Here is a 16527-nt window from a genome sequence, read left to right on the forward strand (position 1 = left end):
AACAAATTAAAAACCCTCAGAAGAAAACCAAACTAGAGATCCTAAAAATTAAGGGAGAAATTAATAAAATCAAAAGTGATAGAACTAGTGAACTAATAAACAAGACTAGAAGCTGATACTTTGAAAAAACAGACAAAATAGACAAAGTACTGGCCAATCTAATTTAAAAAAGGAAAGAAGAAAGGCAAATTAACAGCATCAAGGATGAAAAGGGGGATATCACCTCCAAAGAAGAGAAAATTAAGGCAATCGTTAAAAACTACTTTGCCCAACTACATGGCAATAAATATACCAACCTAGGTGATATGGATGAATATTTACAAGAATATAAATTGCCTTGACTAACAGAAGAAGAAATAGATTTGTTAAATAATCCCATATCAGAAAAATGAATCCAACAGGCCATCAAAGAATTTCCTAAGAAAAAATCCCCAGGGCCTGATGGATTCACCAGTGAATTCTATCAAACATTCAAAGAACAACTAACCCCAATACTATACAAACTATTTGACATAATAAGCAATGAGGGAGTTCTACCAAATTCCTTTTATGACACAAACATGGTACTGATTCCAAAACCAGGCAGGTCAAAAACAGAGAAAGAAAACTATAGACCAATCTCCCTAATGAATATAGATGCAAAAATCTTAAATAGGATACTAGCAAAAAGACTCCAGCAAGTGATCAGAAGAGTCATTAACCATGATCAAGTAGGATTTATACCAGGGATGCAAGGCTGGATCAATATTAGGAAAACCATCCACATAATTGACCACATCAACAAGCAAACCAACAAAAATCACATGATTATTTCAATAGACGCAGAAAAAGCCTTTGATAAAATACAACACCCATTCCTATTAAAAAAAACTAGAAAGCATAGGAATAGAAGGGTTGTTCCTAAAAATAATAAACAGCATATATCTAAAACCATCAACTAATATCATCTGCAATGGGGATAAACTAGATACATTCCCAATAAGATCAGGAGTGAAACAAAGATTTCCATTATCACCTCTATTATTTGACATTGTACTAGAAACACTAGCAGTAGCAATTAGAGAAGAAAAAGAAATTGAAGGCATTAAAATAGGCAAGGAGGAGACCAAGTTATCACTCTTTGATGGTCTACTTAAAGAATCCTAGAGATTCAACCAAAAAGCTAATCGAAATAATCAACAACTTTAGCAAATTTGCAGGATACAAAATAAACCCGCATAAGTCATCAGCATTTCTACATATTTTCCCACACAGCTCAGCAGCAAGAACTAGAAAGAGAAATCTCATTCAAAAACACCTTAAACAAAATAAAATACTTAGGAATCTATCTCCCGAGACAAACACAGGAACTATATGAACACAACTACAAAACACTCTCCACACAACTAAAACTAGACTTGAACAATTGGAAAAACATTAACTGCTCATGGGTAGGACAAGCCAATATAATAAAAATGACCATCCTACCCAAACTTATTTATCTATTTAGTGCCATACCCATTGAACTTCCAAAAATTTTTTTTTACTGATTTAGAAAAAACCATAACAAATTTCATTTGGAAGAACAAAGGATCAAGGATATCCAGGGAAATAATGAAAAAAAAATACAAAGGAAGGGGGTCTTGCAGTCCCAGATCTCAGACTATATTATAAAGCAGCAGTCATCAAAACAACTTGGTACTGGCTAAGAGACAGAAAGGAAGATCAGTGGAATAGACTCAGGGTAAGTGATCTCAGCAAGACAGTATATGATAAACCCAAAGATCCCAGCTTTGGGGACAAAAATCCACTATTTCATAAAAACTGCTAGGAAAATTGGAAGACAGTGTGGGAAAGATTAGGTTTAGATCAACACCTCACACCCTACACCAAGATAAATTCAAAATGGGTGAATGACTTGAACATAAAGAAGGAAACTATAAGAAAATTAGGCAAACACAGAATAGTATACATGTCAGACCTTTGGGAAGGGAAAGATTTTAAAACCAAGCAAGACTTAGAAAGAGTCACAAAATGCAAAATAAATAATTTGGACTACATCAAATTAAAAAGTTTTTGTACAAACAAAACCAATGTAACCAAAATCAGAAGGACAGCAACAAATTGGGAAACAATCTTCATAAAAACCTCAGACAAAGGTTTAATTACTCAAATTTACAAAGAGCTAAATCAATTGTACAAAAAAATCAAGCCATTCTCCAATTGACAAATGGGCAAGGGACATGAATAGGCAGTTTTCAGATAAATAAATCAAAACTATTAATAGGCACATGAGAAGGAGTTCTCAAACTCTTATAATCAGAGAGATGCAAATTAAAACAACTCTGAGGTATCACCTCACACCTAGCAGATTGGCTAACATGACAGCAAAGGAAAGTAATGAATGCTGGAGGGGATGTGGCAAAGTAGGGACACTAATCCACTGCTGGTGGGGTTGTGAACTGATCCAACCATTCTGGAGGGCAATTTGGAACTATGCCCAAAGGGCGATAAAAGTCTATCTGCCCTTCGATCCAGCCATAGCACTGCTGGTTTGTACCCCAAACTGATGATAAGGAAAAAGACTTGTACAAGAATATTCATAGTACTATTGTGCTAAAAGGAATAATAAAGTGGAGGAATTCCATGGAGACTGGAACAACCTCCAGAAAGTGATGCAGAGCGAAAGGAGCAGAACCAGGAAAACATTGTACACAGAGACTGACACACAATCGAAGGTAATGGACTTCTCCATTGGTGTCAATGCAGTGTCCCTGAACAATCTGCAGGGATCTAAAAAACACTATCCACAAGCAGAGGATAAACTGTGGGAGTAAAAACACTGATGAAAAGCAACTGCTTGACTGCAGGGGTGGAGGGGATATGACTGAGGAGAGACTCTAAATGAACACTCTAATGCAGATACCAACAACATGGAAATGGGTTCGAATCAAGAACACATGTGATACCCAGTGAAATCGCGCATTGGCTATGGGGGGGGGGGGGAAGGGAAGAAAAGAAAATGATCTTTGTTTCCAATGAATAATGTTTGGAAATGACCAAATAAAACAATGTTTAAAAAAAAAAAAGAATATTCATAGCAGCGCTCTTTGTGGTGGACAAAAATTGGAAAATGAGGGGATGCCCTTCAGTTGGAGAATGGCTGAACAAATTGTGGTATATGTTGGTGATGGAATACTATTGTGCTAAAAGGAATAATAAAGTGGAGGAATTCCATGGAGACTGGAACAACCTCCAGGAAGTGATGCAGAGCAAAAGGAGCAGAACCAGGAAAACATTGTACACAGAGACTGACACACTGTGGTACAATCAAATGTAATGGACTTCTCCAGTAGTGTCAATGCAGTGTCCCTGAACAATCTGCAGGGATCTAGGAGAAAAAACACTATCCACAAGCAGAGGAGAAACTGCGGGAGTAAAAAGCAACTGCTTGACTACAGGGGTTGAGGGGATATGACTGAGGAGAGACTCTAAATGAACACTCTAATGCAAATACCAACAAGATGGAAATGGGTTCGAATCAAGAACACTTGTGATACACAGTGGAATCACGCATTGGCTATGGGATGGGGGGTGGGGGAGAAAATGATCTTTGTCTCCAATGAATAATGCTTGGAAATGACCAAATAAAATAATGTTATTTAACTATAGTATCTAACTGGACAATAATTTTGCCCTAAAGACTGTGTCAATACACCAGAAACAATTCCTTTGGTCTCATTCACAAACAATTGAAAAGGTTTAGTATAGTCTGGGATTCCAAGGGCTGGTGCAGATAAAATTGCTTCATTAAGCTTACTGAAAGCTTGCAGATGTTCCGGTTTTAGTTTCAGAGGTTCTGGTTCTGTATACCTGGTTAGATCTGTTAAACATTTAGTAATTTTACTATATCCAGGTATCCATTGTCTACAGAAACCACTTGTTCCAAGAACAGCTCTAAGTTGCTTCTTGACCTTAGATGCACTCAGTTTCTGGAAATCAGCTCTTCTTTTCTGAGTGATACTTCTGGAACCCTTTGACAACACAAAGCCAAGATATCCCATGTGCAGCAATACCCACTGCAGTTTTGCCTTGGAAATTTTATGTCCACATTTATATAATTCAATGAAAAGAATCTTGCTATCCCTTAAACACCCTTGGTGATGCTAGGAGGATATCATCAACTAAATGTACTATTTTACTCACCTTGAATGTTATTGTTTTAAGGTCTCTGTTCAAAATTTGTGAGAATTGGCTTGGAGAATCGCTGAAACTTTATGAAAGATGAGTCCAAGTCCTCTGGATATGGACCTTGGTCATGTAAAAGCAAAGATCTTTTGAAAATCCTTGTGAATTGTAATAGAGAAAAACTCTGAACATAAATCTACCACAGTGAAATATCTTGCTTGACTTGGGATGGAAGAGATTATAGCAGCTGGGCTTGATACTATAGGATGTGTCTTTATTATGTGATCATTTACAGCTCTCAGATCCTGGATGAATCTGTAGATGATTTTGCCATTTTCATCCAGCTTTGGCTTTTTTATCGGAAGTATAGGTGTATTATATTCCAAGAAGCACAGTATTATGACCCCTTGTTAAATTAGGGACTCACTGATAGGTCTGATACCTTCTATTGCTTCTTTACTCAAGGTATATTGAGGAACACAAGGAATTGCTCCTTCCTTGATTATCAGTCTTACTGGAGTAGCTGATTTCAATAGACCTACCAAAGTAGAAGACTTTGACCATAAATCTTCACTGATATCCTCAGGAATAGGATAGATGGAATCCAACTCATTCTCTGTTCTGACTAAATCTAAGAACAACAATGGAAAAGCTTTCAGAGATTCTTCTGGGAGTTGTAATGATATATCCCCAGTGTCAGTACATTGAATTGTTGCCCATAATTTACAAAGTAAATCCCTACCAAGAAGGTTCATTGGATATTCTAGCATACAAATAAATTCATGCTCCATAGATAAAGGACCTAAAGTTATCATTTTAGGGTGTGATTTTGTTAATCTCTCTCTGGTTTTCCAGTAGCTCCATTCACTTCCATAGTACCAACAGCTTTACAATCTTTAGGAAGACTTTGCAAAACTGATTTACTGGTTCCATTATCCATCAAAAGATCATATATCTGATCCCCTTTAGCTAGAAGGGGGCCCCAAACTATGACCCACAGGCCACATGTGCCCCCCCATTTATCCTGCCCCCACCACACTTCTGGAAGGGGCACTTCTTTCATTGGTCATCAGTGAGAGGAGCACTATATGTGGTGGTGCCATAAAGCATGGTGGCACTCATATAATACTACTTCCAGTGACATAATCCTTTGTGTGGTGCCTTAGGACAAGGTGCCATGCAAAGGATTATGTGGCTGCACAATGGAAGATGTCAGCATGGTGAGCGGTCATCTGGGGGAGGGGATTCCACACTGTGTATACTTCTGCCCAGTTAGGGTTAGGGTTAGGGTTAGGGTTAGGGTTGTAAGGATAATTTAGGATCTAAATTTAATTTTTGGTCACCAGGGAATATCCCAAATAAAATACCCAAGTCAGCTGGAAATTTATGGTGATTTTAATTAATATAGAGGAAAGAAATTAAGAAGGGAGAGGGAAAAGGTGTAGGATTTCTCCCACCTGGCCTGAACCAGGGGGAAGATTAGAGTTTTGCTCTAAGAGGATAGTGTTTGGAAGGTAAAGGAAAAAGTATCAGCCTAAACTCCAAGAGAACTCAGCTAAGATGCCTGAATCAGAACTAGCTACTCAGCTTTTCCCAGCATAGTATCAAGGAAAACTCACCACCAAACAGAACAATAGCTGCAGCCATGCCAAGATGCCAAGACACCCATCACGCTGCCGCCAGCCACCTCTCTGCTGTCCAAGAGGCTGGAGAGAGGAAGTGATATGAAATATATAGATGGTTTTACATCACTTTCCTGCGTCTTACCTGTACCAATGGTAGCTTAAGCTTGACTTAGGACAGCCCAGGGGTCTGTCAGCTGTTTCTGATTTGTCATTTGCTAGCACATATCTATCATAGGCAATCCTCCTAAATACTTAATCCTTAAGTATGGGTGTAGACATTCCTGATTTTTTGTTCGACTAAGTAGGGTGGAGTAATCTAAAGTTCACAATTTCCTGATTTTTGTTAGACTAAGTAGGGTGGAATAATTTAAAGTTCACAGGGTTAGGGTTAGGTTTTTATAGTCAGGCCCTCCAATGATCTGAGGGACAGTGAACTGGCCCCCTGTGTAAAAAGTTTGGGGACCCCTGCCCTATAGTTACAGAAGCATAGGGTTCAGTGCTATTTGGAGGTTGGACGGTTTCAAGAACTGGTGCAAGCACAGTAACATCAGTATAGAGCTCAGTCATGTCCTGTCCATTCAAGCTTACATGTGCTTGAATTACATGACTTTCCCAGGATTTTGTATGATCAGCTTTTATATTACTCTCATTGGTCCATATATTCTCCATCTTAGTATCATTGTTCTCATTTACAATTTCATTATTATTATTCAGTTTACATTCTTCAGTAATTTCTCTTATTTTACATTCATTAGGATTTTCTATTAAATTTATATTACAATGTCCTTTCTCTGTACAACTATTTACACTAATTATATTATCTTTTGAATTAATCAATTCATTTATATCACCATCTACCTTATTTTCATTACACTCAATTTTATTTATCCTCAACTCATTTTTATTTATACCACACTCATTATTTCTTGATTCATTTTCATATGTAGCTAGGGTAAAACTTCATAAGGCACAGGCACCCTTGTTCTGATCACCTTTTACTACCTGACTGTACTTTGGTCTAGCTCCAGAATTTACCCATGATTGCATTGTTGCTAGATCTGGTGCTTGTTGGCCCTGGCAAAAGGCATTTTGGCATTGATTTACATATCTGTTTTGACTATTATTATTATTCCACCAGTTATTATTATTATAATTATTATACTGATTGTTACTCCAATTATTGTTGTATTGCCTATTAAAACCACCATTCCTATTCATTTGCCTTCTGACTTGGTTTCTGAATCTGCATTCCCTATATAGGTGTCCAATCCTGTCACAAAAGAAACACCACCTAGGACCTGATCTTCTTTGCTTACTACACCATTCATGCTGGTTGCTGTCAAAAAGCCAACTAGTGGGAACAGTGCATGAACTAGGGAGAACTGAATTCAAATCCTCTCTTAGACACTGGCTAGCTGAGCAGTCTTAAACAAGTAATTTGATCTCTTCCAATATCAGCTTCTGCATCTATAAGATGGGGGGGGGGAATAATATTATCTATCATCCTGGGTTGTTGTGATGAAATGAGTCAATATATGTAAAGTACTTTGCAAACCTTATGTATAAATATATATAAATAAGTATATTAACAAAGTAATATATTTATAATATATAAATAAAACTAAATATATAAACTATATAAGTTTTCTGTTATTAATCATTTTTACATTCAGGTTGTTCTACAACAGTGGCTTCCCACTCATATAGAAATGGATACCTGTGGGTGTGGGCAGCATATTGATTTAGAAAGACAAATTAATATTATCTATGTTGCACTATATTTTTCTTTATTTCTTAAATATTCCCTAATGTGAATGTTAAAAACTGCAAATGCCAAAACTGTAAAGGGTTTTGGCCAAATTGGTAAAGATAATTTTTAGTGTTTTGACTTAAAATCTAAAATAAGTGGTCACCATGGGAAATTCCCAAATATTCAAAACATACCCAAGTCAGCTGGTATTTATGGAGATTTTAATTAATATAAATGAAGGAATTAAGGGAAGGAGAGAGAGAGAGAAAGAGAAAATAGCCAAGCAGTAGAAAAGGGCCTAGGCCAAATGACCTACACCTGAGCCTAAGGGAGAGCGAGTCATTCTTTATTACTTACCACAAGATCATCTCCAAGCAAGCTCCAGTCCTCACTTCAACTCCGAACTCCAACTCCAACTCCAACTAACTTCCAATCCCAAACTCCCATTACCTGAACTGACTTCTCCTTTTAAAGAAATTTTCTCTTTTTTCACCTCCCCTAAATTTTCACATCTACCAATCACAGTAGACCCTTTTCCCCAGGACTGCCCATTCTTAGTTCTCATCTTCTTTTGTTCTCACCTTCTCTGGTTAGATTAAATCCTCTGAGTACTTCACACCTCTTTTGTTAAGCTTGCCTTTTTAAGTTGCTTGACCTTTTAGGTACTAATTTAACCTTTATAAGTACTTAGCACCCTTTTGTATTAGATCTAAAAATAGACCCAGCTTAAGGTTCTAGCTTTACTATAAGTATGAGTTAGGTCCTTTTCATTGTTCAATCAGGAGTTTACAACTTTATCTTCCCCTAAGGCACTGTCTGAGCATGGTGGAGTAATTTTAAAAGTTCTCAATACATTACTGATCAAGTACCTCCATTGTTATAATAGGGGAAACGCTTAATCAAATCTTCTGAAGTAGAGTCTGAGTAGTTTTAAGATTCACACTAATTACATTTTTAATAGGCAATTTGGGTTAAGTGACTTGCCCATGGTCACACAGCTAGAAAATATCTGAAGCCAGATCCTTCTAACTCTGGGCCTGACACTCTATCCATTGTGCTACATAACTGTCCCCCAATTATATTTTAATCTGATCCTGTGCCTCACACTGGAGCTTTACATCCCTCAGATGGGCAAGATTAACACCTTGGGACCAGATGACCTTTTGAATTCCTTACAGTTCTGAGATCCTGTAAGCCATCCAATCTGATAAGACTATAGAAGCCTCGGGCAAGATGGGATCTCACAGGTCATCTAGTCCAACCCAGATCTAAACCTGAATCCTTTCTACAATAACCAAGAAAAAGGATGACCTAGCCTAGACTTGAAGGACCTCTAGGCTTCAAGAAGGGACAAGATTCTTAGAGAGGGTTTTCATGGACGGCAAATTTGATAAGTCAACAGTGAGATAGATATGAGGAGTCAAGAAGACTTTGAATCAAGGGAGGAAGAACATTCATACCTGGGAAGGGAACAGTCCCACTTTACTGTGCCCTGATCAGGTCACATCTGGGGTATTAAGTAAAGTGACAAAGGTCGGCAAAGGTTGATTGTCTACTTGTTGGATTGCTGAAGAAGAGATTCCACTTCAGACACTTCCTGAAGTTTGTCTCATGTCTGAGACTGTGATTCCAGGAATTTTTTCCCAATACCACATCTACAACTTCCATCTATTCCTTTGATTTCTGCCCTTTGGGACCAAAGGAAAGAAGTGGAATTCCTCTTCAAACTGGACATTCCAATACTTGAAAAGAAAAGAACTATTGAAAAGAACACTAGAATATTCAATAATAGAAGTTAAGGCTAGAGAATTAGAAGGAAATTTTATTTTGTCTGATCCAACTCTCTCATTTTACATATGAAGAGACAGTGGCCCAAGGCAAGTGAAGGGACTTGGATAAGGTCACACATCTAGCAAGTGGAAGAGCTAGAACTGAAACCTAGGTCCTCTTACTCCAAATCCCATATTCTTTCCTACTTCACAGTATGATAGACTATATCAACAATTCTTCCAGATGACCTTGGCATAATGTCTAACACTCACCATCTATTCCTAGTTCTATGGATCTAAGACTGTTAATTTCTTTCCTTAAATTGGTTAGAAAGCTGGCAAGCTTTCTATTTTATCCTGACTAATTAAATGTACATGGATACCACCTAATCCTCTGGACTTAAGAATTGAAAGAAATAAGAATAAAATCAAACCGAATGGAAAACAAAGTTTTCTCCAGCCTCTGTTTTCTCATCTCTAAAATGAGGGCATTTGACTAAATGATTACTAAGTCCTTTCCAGCAGCTCTGACATTCTTCTAGCTTCATCATAGTCTTTGGCTAGAGAAGCTTTTTAAAAGAGATCAGAAGACCTTTGATGGGTGGGAGTACAGGGAAGGGGGAAGAGAAGGAAGGGCCCTGGATCTTATAAGACTCTGACTCTTCCAATACAAGACTTTTTGGCTGTTGTTTTGTTTTGTTTTGTTTTTTGCTAAAGCAGGTATGTTGAGAAAACTAAAAAGAAAAGGCAGAGACGCTAAAAAAATCTTTAATCAATAAAAGTAGGTGAGGGGGCAGCTATGTGGCTCACTGGACTGAGAGCCAGGACAAGAGATGGAGGTCCTGGGTTCAAAGCTGGTCTCAAACATGTCTTAGTTGTATGACCCTGGGCAAGTCCCTTAATCCCCATTCTCTAGCCCTTACCATTCTTCTGCCTTGGAAACAATACACAGCATTGATTCTAATTTGAAAGGTAAGGATTTTTTTTTAAACTATCTGAGCATAAATAAGTCACTGACTCTCTAACACATTTTTCTCATATATAAAAAGGGGGTTGGAGACAGTGCTATCCAAGGTCCCATCAAGCACTAACATTATATCAGAATTTTCCCAGAATCTTTTCCAGACTTGACATTCTATGTTCCTTGTTCTAAGATTCCATCTATTTCTGATAGTGTATGTCCTATGTTGTGCAATTCCAATTCTGACATCCCATGTTCTTTGTTCTAAGAAACAATATGATTCTGAATTTTATGTTCTGCATTTTAAGTACCATCCCAATTCTGCCAGTCTATATTCTAAGTATAATTCCAACTCTAATATTCTGTGTTCTATTCCAAGGTCCAATCTAGCTCTGATTTTTTATTGTTCTGAGGACTATTCCAGATCTGACATCCTATCATTCCATGTAAGATATCCTATGTTCTTTGATCTAAGATTCTATTCAGCTATGATATTCTATATTCTAAGAACTATTCTGAGCCTGACATTCTATGTTCCGTGTTCCAAGGTCCCATCCAGTTCTGATGTTCTATGTCCTGAGGACTATTCCAGATCTGACATCTATCATTCCATGTGTGATATCCTATGTTCCTTGACCTAAGGTGCTATTCAGCTATGATATTCTATATTCTGAGAGCTGTCCTGAGTCTGACAATCTATGTTCTGTGTTCCAAGGTCCTATCTAGCTCTGATACTGTATGTTCTGAGTACTATATTCTAATGTCCATTTCATCTCTGACATTCAACACTATATACCATTAGGTTCTTTTTCCCCCTGGGACCCTAGGATTTTCACATCTTATTCTCCCTCCCTGAATTCTCCTCAGTGAAATGTTTGTACACCTTTATCTCCCCAACCCACCACTCTCAAAACCCACCACTATCCTAGTTCATGAAGTGAAAAAACATCAGAGCCATGCTGTATTGATTTGAATCTGTACATCACCAAATAGCCATGTGACAGCTTTTTGGATGGCTAAGTATTCTGAGCTCCAAACAGCCTGCTTTGAAAAAGCTGCCTACTGTGCATGATCTTAATCAGCTTGATTTTCTGTTTCCAAACAGCTGTCATTTTTTTTAACTGAACCAAATTTTTCCACATGTCAAGGGCACTGGACCCAACTCTAGAGAAAGTCAATGCCAAAATTGATTTTAAAAATAAAAAACAACCTAACAGCCTTTAATCAATTATCTGGGTACCATTTTTTTCCTTTTAAAAAGTATCCAAAGACTCTTATCTGATGAAAATATACTTTGACCTTTTCTCACCTTGGTAAATAAAAGCCACTTAAGTGAATTTCAAGCCAATTTAGCCCTGGAATAACTAGTGTACTACTCTATGAGACAAAGTCAGAGAATCTCTGGGTTGGAAGAGGACCACTAAGGTCATCTGATCCAAACCCCACCTGACTCTCATCTCCCAAGATCCCACACTTTTGGAACAATATTTACAGGCTGGAGCATGTACAGAGGAAAATGAAAGCTTGAAACCCAGCCACCCAAGGGTCAATAGAGGGAACTAGAGATGTTTATCCTGGAGAAAAGAAAACCTAAAGGAAGCCATGATAAATAACTCTTGTCAGTTACCTGAAGGAGTGTTGAGGAAAGAGGATCAGATATTCTATTTGGTTCCAAGATATAACCAGGCATTGATGGATAGAAGCTACAGAGACAAATTTCAGCTCAATATTTAAAAAAAAATACTCACAATTAAAATTACCTAACAAAGGAATTTGTGACATGATGAGTTCTTCATTAAAGGGGACCAGGGAAAAAACAACAAAACTTTTAAAAATCACTGGTTAGGGACATGTAGAGGAAGGTTAGGGAAATTGGGAGGATAAAAGGACCAAGAATGCTATGGACCATGGGGTCACAAAGAACAGTACAGTACTGGGTGACCAAACCACAACAGAGAAAAGTTCCTGCTTCAAATAAAAGGGATTGGACTAGATGCAAGTTCTCACACAACCCTAAAATTCTGGGATTATCTACAATGTCCCAAAACTCTTAGTGCAGTTTTAAACTATTAAAGGCATTAAAAGCTTTAGACTGCCTTAAGACTTCTGGGATACTCTGCATTATGCTGAAATCACAGATTTAATCCTGGTGTGTCAGTTGGAGTCCCTTTGTTTTCTGGTCCCAGACTCCACCCTTAGCTTAATTGTCTTATAAGTGGGATCACCCAGTTATTGCACAAGAGAAGATGGGGAGATCTTTGCATTCCCCCTCCTGGAGTGGGGGAGGGAATAAACTATTTGAAGCACATAGGTCCTACTGCTTGTGGGAGGGAGTGATCCCATCATCTTTGGGACAGAGGAAAGCATGTTCAGGATATCACAGCCAGGGGGCTAATTTGCTTCCCAACTGTCTTTATGGTGTGTTAGCAGTCAAAATACCCTGACCAAAAATTATACATAACCCTTTCTATTTTCTAATGCATACAATTTCAGTTAGTTTCATTTCTTTGGTTTCTCTCAAGTAGGAATTTTTCCCACCTACAAAAATGTATCACCTGCTTATACATCAGGGTAAATGAATTTATCATTCATTCAGGAACTATTTCACAAAATCACAGAATCTCAAAATTAAAAGGGGCAACAAAGATCACCTGGCTGGCTCAACGCCTACCTGAGAATTCTCTCTATAACATCCTCAGCAAGTCATCATCCAACTTTCATTTAAAGGGTAGAAGGAGGCAGGAATCCCCTATCTCCCAAAGCAGTACAGTCACTTTAAGATAGCCCTGAAAATCAAAATATGATTCCTCACATCCAGCTGATACCTGTCTCACCTCATTCTCATAATTCCATCCTCAGGAGTCAAGTGGAACTCCATGAATAGGAACTTTGATATGCAAACACGAGTGTCAAGAGTAAGCTGGAAATTTATATTTAGTTAAGCAATTGGAAGGAGTTGTATGAGGAGGTAATATTAACATTTTAATAGGAGGAGGAAAAAAGAGAATCTCCTTCAAAGAGCATTGAGGGGATTAAATAAGAAAAATTGGGTGGATTGATTCTGTTCTGAAGATCTTAAGAGGAGAAAAAGAAGGGACTATAAAAGGAGGATTCATTACTATAAAAAAAAGAGGAAGAAGGGAATGTAACATGCTTTTTATCCTAATTGGTGTACATTAGAGGTGTCAAACTCAATTCCAAAAGCCACAAGCTTCAAGACTCTTAATAATATTTTATTTTCCCCCAATTACATGTAAAGACAATTTTTAACATTCTTTTTTAAAGTTTTGAGTTCCAAATTCTCTCCCTCTTCCCACCCCTCCCTCTTCTTAAGATGGCAAGCAATCTAATATAGATTTTACATTTGTGATCATGTAACACATTTTTCCATATTAGTCATTTTGTGGAGAGTCCTCAAATAAAAAAAATTTAAAAAGAAGTAGGAAGTGAAATAGAGTATGTTTCAGTTGGCATTCAGATTCCATCAGTTCTTCCTTGGAGGACAGATGGCATTTTTGATCATGAGTCTCTGGAAATGTCTTGGATCATTGCATTACTGAGAATAACTAGGTCATTCACAGTTGTTCATCAAAAAATATTACTGTCACTGTGTACGATGTTTTTCTGGTTCTGCTCACTTCATTTTGTATTAGTTCATGTAAGTTCAGATCTTTCCAAAATCATCCTGTATGTCATTTCTTATACCACAACAGTATTCCATAACAATCATATGCCACAATTTGTTCAACCATTCCCTAATTGATGGAAAACCCCTCAATTTTGAATTCTTTACTACCTCCCAAAAAAGCTGCAATGCATATTTTTGTACAAATAAGTCCTTTTCTCTCTTTTTTAAAAATCTCTTTAGGATACATTTGGTATTGATGGATCAAAGTGTACACACAGTTTTAGAGTCCTTTGAGCAGAATTCTAAATTGCTCTCCAGAATGGTGGGATCTGATCACAACTCCATCAACAATGTATTAGTGTCCCAATTTTCCTACATCCCCTATTCACCAAAACTTGTAAGTATTGACTATCCCCTTCTTTGCCTGGCCACTTCTTTCCTTGATTCAGGGTAAGATCACATTAGCATTCTTGACAGCTCATATCTTTCTCACTGTTGACTCATTGAACTTGCAGTCCATGAAAACCCTCTCTAAAAACCTTCCAACATCTTGAAGCTTAGAGATCCTTCAAGCAGAGTCCAGGTCGTCGCTTGTCTTGGCTATTGTAGAAGGGATTCAAGTTTAGGTTTAGGTTAGACAGATGACCTCTGAGATCTCTTCCTAGCTATAATCCTATCAGATTGGATGGTTCACAGGATCTCAGAACTGTAAGGGATTCAAAAGGTCATCTGGTCCAAAGATGTCAATCTAGCCAGCCTGTGGGCAATCCACAGGATTTCTATCCACAGAAATTCACAGAAAAGCACAAGATCAGATTAAAATATAACTGGGAAATATTTTAAAAATAAATAAAAATATGATACAGCCCAGACATGGCTAATTTGTGATCTATGTCAATTTGCTGTCCACCAGGATCATAACTATTTGAGTTTGATACCATTGGTATATAAGAACATAATATAAACATGGAAATATAAAATATATATAAACAAGGGTTATATAAAGAAGGGATGGGGAGTGAATATCAGATGAACATTACTTTTATATGAAATGGATTATAACATTTAAAAGCCTTAAACTGTAGTTGAAGGCCATAAACTGTAATAATTAAAATGGTTGATGTTGTAAACTGTTATATTTAAAATAATTAGAGACATAAACTGTAGTGAGTTAAAATGGTGGAAGATATAAATTGTGATAGATATAAGAGAGGGTGAGTAAATTTGACCGCAGAAAATATGTTTCACTACAGTGTCTTGGTTTTTAAATCAAATATAAGGTGGTTGCCAGGGAATATATTCTCAAATTATGAATATGCCCAAGTCAACTGGGTTTTATAGAGATTTTAATTAATAATACAATGAAGAATTAAAGAAAAGGAGAAGGAGAGAGAAAAGGTATTAATGAGAAAAGAATAGGTCGGCCCAGGGCAGGCCTGGCCAATCCAGGCCTAAGCCTTAAGAGAGAAACCAGTCAGTTATCACTCACCACAAGATTTGTCTTAAGCAAGGATGTCTGGGGAACAGAGTCTCCCCAGAGGGAGTTCCAGCCAGAGTCGGCCTCCCAAGGGACATCTTCTCAAGAGATCTTCAAAGGGCCTCCTCCAAAAGGATCTATCTCCAAGGACCCAAGGATCCTATCTCCAAGCCTCCAAGGATCTAAGGAATCTCCTTTGCTCAAGAGATACTTTTTCTTATATAGGGGGTTTTTTCCTATGACACCTCCCCTAAGTTCTTCCATCTACCAATCACCATAGATGTTTTCTAAAAGACAGCCCATCTGAATTCCTGCTAAGTCAACTAACCTCCTCAGTAAGTCTGAACCAGAGAAAACACAGCTGAGTTGACTAATCCCATCAAGAGAAAACCTGCCCGACCTTTATAGGTACCTAGCATCCCATTGTATCAATTCTAAAAAACAAGCATGGCTCAAAGAACTCCTTGCCTTATTGTAAGCATGGGTCCAAGTACTTCCATTGTTTAGCAAGGAGTTTTCTCCCCTAAAGCAGTCTTAAGTACTGGTGGAGTAGAGGTCCTCCCATTTCTGATCCTGGCCAGTTCTCACATCAAAATGGGGAATGTTTCCAGTAGGGAATTTGTTCCAATGGAGGATTCCTCAATGTGGAAATTTTTAACATTCACAAGTCTGAGAAATTTCAAGAATTACAGGATAAAATAGGTTTAATACACAGACATGATTATATACATACATATAGACACACACACCATACATATACTTGCATGAACACAAAGGATTTCATGTTAGAATGAATCAAATCCAAAAGGGAAATAACTGAGAATAGGGACAAGTATGTGATAAAGGATGAAAAGGTTTGCAATTTGCAAAACTGTTGCAAAAACTAAGAAATGCAAACCTTAGGAATGATTGACAGTAGCATGTGACCAAGGGTCACATGGGAGCCTGAGCCTAGGGATCTGGGAAGATTCTACCTCCAACAGTTTGTCTTCTCAGTGTCTGCTCTCCTTGAATGACCTAGTCTGCTCTCCTGGAAGACCTTGAAGAGGAGTTTGCCTGTGACCAACAGAGGAAGGAGTTTTTTCTGGATTTGGCTGCTGGCAGCATCAGTCTGGACTTACTTGGATATCTAACAACAAAAGATCCTGGC

This window comes from Monodelphis domestica, chromosome 6, assembly GCF_027887165.1.
Source record: "Monodelphis domestica isolate mMonDom1 chromosome 6, mMonDom1.pri, whole genome shotgun sequence".
Classification (NCBI taxonomy): Eukaryota; Metazoa; Chordata; class Mammalia; order Didelphimorphia; family Didelphidae; genus Monodelphis; species Monodelphis domestica.